Genomic DNA, 4,912 nt, shown 5'->3' on the forward strand with positions numbered 1-4,912 from the left:
TGCAATAGCAAAGATTCCCAGTGATATGAAAAGGAACTTTTACTTTGCTTTTTATATCCTTTTGCACTGGTTTAGCTTTGAAACGTGAGCAATATGCAAAATTTACATTGCACATTACAAAAAACGCTTTTTTCAAATCTACACAATGCCCAACCATATAAAGACTTCATCGCTTCGGTTCCTGTTACAGAAATTTGCTTTTCACTTTGTCTTTTAATCTGGAGTCTTTTAATTTTTTTCACTTTAATTTTCTAAAAAGCCACCGCATACATTCATTAGTTGATTCAACCAGTTGTTACTGACGATATACTTTATGCCAGGCACTATAGTAAGGCAGAAAAATGAAGAGCGGGGTACCAAAGGAGGACTATAACCAAATGCACATGTACATAATAATTAGTAGTGAGTGCTACGAAGACCTGAATTTTCAGATGCTGAAATGTCCAAATGTCGTGTACTCTCACGTGTGCATAGTACATGTATTTACTATGTGTGCTCAGTCGCCTTCGGCTCTTTGGGACCCCATGGACTGAAGCCAGTCAGGCTCCTCAGTCCAAGACAAGAATACTGGAGTGGGTAGCCATTTCCTCCTCCAGGTTATCTTCCTCACCCAGCCATAGAACCTCCTGCTCCTCCGTTTCCAGCATGGGCAGGCGAATTCTTTACCACTGAGCCATCTGGGAAGCCCCGTATTTACCCATACATACGTGCTTGTGTGCTAAGCGGTTTCAGTTTTCACCCGTGCATATATAAATGCTACTGAATTAAAGTGTCATTTAGATAAATTATTCTGGGAAATTTCCCAAATTAATCTTTCTCCTGCATTCATTATAATGAATGTAGTGCAAATTATTTTTTAATAGCAAAGGTTTTTTTCTTTCTTTCTTTTTTTGGTTGTGTCAATTTAGGAAAATTACTTGGCTACTGCAGGCCTTAGTTTTCTCCTCCGCCAAGTGGAGGATGTACTTCTCGGGTCTGCTGTCTCGGGGAGAATTTTCTGCGCTGATCAGTGTTTACAGCAGCGCCCGGCACCCAGCGGCGTGGGGGTGGGGCGGGTCCGGTAAAGCGCAGGGGAGCGCGGGCGGCGCAGCGAGTCGGCTATCCGGAGATGCGCGGCGTTCTCACTGTAGACCAGGTGAGAATCGCGGCGCTTTCAAAGACTTTTCATCCAAGCATTTCTGCCCGGCGATTTCTCTTTCAGGGCGCGCGCAGCGGCTGCAGGGCGTCAACTCCCCAGGATCAGTCAACCATCCAGCTCGACTTCTTGAGCGCATCACAAGCTAAAGCCGCCCTGTGCTACTAAACATAAGTCCACAGACGCCCCCCAGCCACCCTACGCGTCCGGAGCTTACTTGGCTCTGGGTAGGCGGTACCCTCGCCTCTAAAGGCGGCTGTTCGTTTAAATTCTGGCGCCACTCCCACGCCACGTAGAGCCAGTCTCGGAAGCGACGGACAGCGGCGCAGCAGCGGGCGTGCGCCCGGAGCTGGACGTGCGCGCCGCGGAGGGGCGGTGCGCGCACCACGCCGTGGAACGAGCCCCCGAAAGAAAAGAGCCGCCTGGCGCGCTCTCGCTCCTCCCGTCAGGAACCGGCCACGCCCCCGTGCTCTCCAGGGTCCAATAGAGGCGAGAGGGAGGGGCGGCCTCCGGCTGGCTCGGGAGAGACTATATAAGGAACTGCAGGGGGAGCTGTTCGGTCTTTTACGTCGGAACTTGGGAGCAGATCGTAGCTGCTAGGTAAGTACGCGTTGTTGGCGGTCGTGCGCGCGAACCTGAGTGGCGCAGCTTGGGTTGGGGAATGCGATACGGTAAAAAGAGTTCAGAAGTTGAGGGTTAGAGTGCGGCGTTGAGTATTTACACATGGAAAACGCGCCACCGGACCGCCACGTGTCCCCTGTCGCGGTGGCGACCGGCTTCGAGTTCAGGCGTGCGTAGGCTGCTGCTGGTCATGGCGCTGCGCGCGGCCGTATTGCTAAGCCGGCTGGATAATCCTGAACGGCGCACGGGAAACGACCACATTCCTGAGATTTGGGGCGGGAGTTACGCTTAACGTTGACTTACAGGCCTTAGATACGTAGTCATATCAACAGTTAATTTAAAAATCGGCAGCTCCTGACTGCGTGAAACTGAGTTGTATTGTGCCCAGGTGGCGCTGTGTGCAAATCGAATTGTTGGAGGGGAAGGTTTTAGTGCTGAAAACCTTAAGCTATGACCTTCTATGACAATACTTAATTTTTAAATATATTTATTCTTCCGCAGGTTAAGAAATTGATTCTCCCGCAGAAACAATGGATTTCGGTGTAGCGGAACTGTTACGTGGAGATGCTAAGGTAATTGTTGAGAGCTTAGTTTTAAGTTGAAGGAATAAACCTGTTGATTTACAGGTTGATCAACCTGTAAAGATGATGCATCATTTGAAAATTTTTTTTTTTTTTAAGATGCAAAGGTACATTTCAAAACACGCCGGACAATATTGGCTGGAAAATGACTTGGTTAAAACCTGATGATCTTACCAGGTATGTGTTCGACTAGTACTTCGAATGTCTATATGTTTAGTCCACGTGTAGATTAAATGAGAAAAATATTTTTGTTTTTTAACAGCATTCTGCAGGTTGATGAATACTAATGAAGCTGTGGATGTCACTGAGCAGCTTCATTTTAAAGTAAGTTACCCTGACTTACATCTGCTGCAGTAATTCTGTCTGGTTTGTGGTAAATGTCCGTGTAATGTAGCATAATGGATTTTGGTCTGATCAATGATGAACCCTATCCCGAAGCTGATAACCTGAAGAAAAGCATGTACGGATTCGGCTTCTGAGACAAGACTAATGTTCAGATATGAGAACAAGTTTTATAACAGATTTCTGTTAGGTTATGTCTCATAGAGGAAAAACTTAATTCACAGAGTGGGGTTTTCTGTGCCAACAGTGAGGGGTTGCTGTCTGCCTGCTGTCTGCCTGGTGTGCTGTGACATTTCGAAGGTGGAAACATTTCTGTGAGTAGAGATGTTTTGCTTCAAAATCAGTAAACATTGTGTCCTTGGTCTTACCTATGATGATCCTATCCCGAACCTGAATTTCTGTTGAAAAAACTTATACGGATCTGGCTTCTGAGGTGGACCATTATAAGGACAGCAGCATTTTTTGAAAATTGTTTTAAGTAAGTTTTCTGATGTTGATAGTTTGTAAACCGTAAATGTTTTTCCTTTCCTAGGGCTAGTGCTGCGAGATTTACTTGTCTGTCTTATGAAAATCTGGTGATTGGGAAAACCTCCAATGGATGTGGGAAGAAAGTTCAAGATGAATTACATTTTTACATTGGTTTGTAAATAGATTCTGAACCAGCATCGAGTCTAGATAATGCATCCATAAGAGTCAAGGCATTTCTGTTTGACCATGACACTGCTGTAGAATCATAACCTGTTAATCAGTGTATTACTTTCTAACTATTTTGAATGGAAAATTCTTTTCTAGTTATCTAGCCTTGTAATTAAATAATTTTGAATAGCCTTTGGTTCTTTGTCTGAATTGAGTTTAAAACTGTGTGATTGTAATTACACCAAGTTAAAGTGTGTACTCTTGCGGTGGAATCTTCAGTCAGGTTTCTAGGGAGAGATGATTTGGTTTGGCAAGAATAAGTAATGTGCAAAACATTAGCTTCAGAGTGTTGGGGTGAGAGCAAAGTGGGAAAGATGGGACCTGTTAACAGTGAGGGAAGGTCACTGATAAAATCTGGGTTAAAACTGGTCAAGCATTGTATGGAATGGGTTAGTGTCAATAATAGCATCTAATCTAACCAAGGTGGTTGGGCCCTGCTGCTCCTGCTAAGTCACTTCAGTCATGTCCGACTCTGCGACCCCATGGACAGCAGCCCATCAGGCTCCTCTGTCCATGGGATTCTCTAGGCAAGAACACTGGAGTGGGTTGCCATTTCCTTCTCCAGTTGGGCCCTAACCCTAATCATTTTCCCTAAATAGCTGCATGAATAACCTGTTCCCATATTTAAATGTTAAAGTCAGTGCTAATATATCATCGGAATGAACTTTTGAAATGTTAGCTTGCCTGCTGAAGTGAAGAGATGGTTTGGGGCTCATGTACCTCAGATTCATGAGACTGAGCCTATAGTTGAATGCCCAGACAGACAGGTTTCTTCTGATAGCAGATGACCTCCATGTATAGCTTTGTGTTAGTGTTAGCCCATTTATTATGTCCATTTGGAAATGAGACTTTAGCACTGCAGTCAGCACCCCGATCTCCCTTACTCTGCTTTATTTGGAACTTAAGTATGGTTTATAAAATTTGAGCACTGGCACCGCTGTACCTTAAGTATCTAGACACCTGGCACTTGGTTGTCAAATAATGAATGCTTAATGACCCATTGAGGGGGACTTTGCTGATTGTTCAGTGGTTAAGACTGCTTCCAGTGTAGGGGCTGCTGGTAGGGTTGGTGAACCCACATGCAGAGTGGCACACCCAAAAACCTAAAACATTCAGGGAGAACTGTCCTTGTCAAAGTTGGCTAACATGACTTCAAAACAAGGCAAACTTATGAATAAGACTTGGTTTTAGAGCACTTAAGGTTTCCCTTACAGCTATTGCAATGCAGGAGACCCTTTCCCTCCCAGTCAATCTTAAGATTCAAATGATGTACACATTTTTTATTGTACCAGTTGGATCCCACTAAAATGAGTTTGATCCAAATTAAGTCCATTTGAGAGTATAAATATTCAATAAAAATCTAAAACATACAGTTGTGGAAGTTAGGAAAGCTCATTGTACTGACTCAATTTGGGACATGACTTTGAGCAAACTCAGGGAAGGGAGGCCTCAGTTCAATTCAGTGGCTTAGTCATGTCCGACTCTTTGCAACCCCATGAATTGCAGCACACCAGGCCTCTCTGTCCATCACCAACTC

General features: G+C 44.7%; 1 long non-coding RNA gene and 2 other non-coding genes across 3 annotated transcripts; all 3 read left to right on the forward strand.

Annotated features, from left to right (window-relative positions):
• The first annotated feature begins 1,637 nt into the window (after positions 1-1,637).
• On the forward strand, positions 1,638-3,507 carry LOC113898391. Its single transcript, XR_003512631.1, has 6 exons — positions 1,638-1,735; positions 2,258-2,328; positions 2,437-2,514; positions 2,600-2,661; positions 2,927-2,993; positions 3,212-3,507. It is a non-coding gene; the product is annotated as an uncharacterized LOC113898391 (long non-coding RNA).
• On the forward strand, positions 2,750-2,819 carry LOC113898909. Its single transcript, XR_003512772.1, has one exon. It is a non-coding gene; the product is annotated as a small nucleolar RNA SNORD50 (small nucleolar RNA).
• On the forward strand, positions 3,045-3,114 carry LOC113898908. The gene has a single exon (XR_003512771.1). It is a non-coding gene; the product is annotated as a small nucleolar RNA SNORD50 (small nucleolar RNA).
• Positions 3,508-4,912: the final 1,405 nt, after the last annotated feature.

Source organism: Bos indicus x Bos taurus, chromosome 9 (assembly GCF_003369695.1).
Source record: "Bos indicus x Bos taurus breed Angus x Brahman F1 hybrid chromosome 9, Bos_hybrid_MaternalHap_v2.0, whole genome shotgun sequence".
Classification (NCBI taxonomy): Eukaryota; Metazoa; Chordata; class Mammalia; order Artiodactyla; family Bovidae; genus Bos; species Bos indicus x Bos taurus.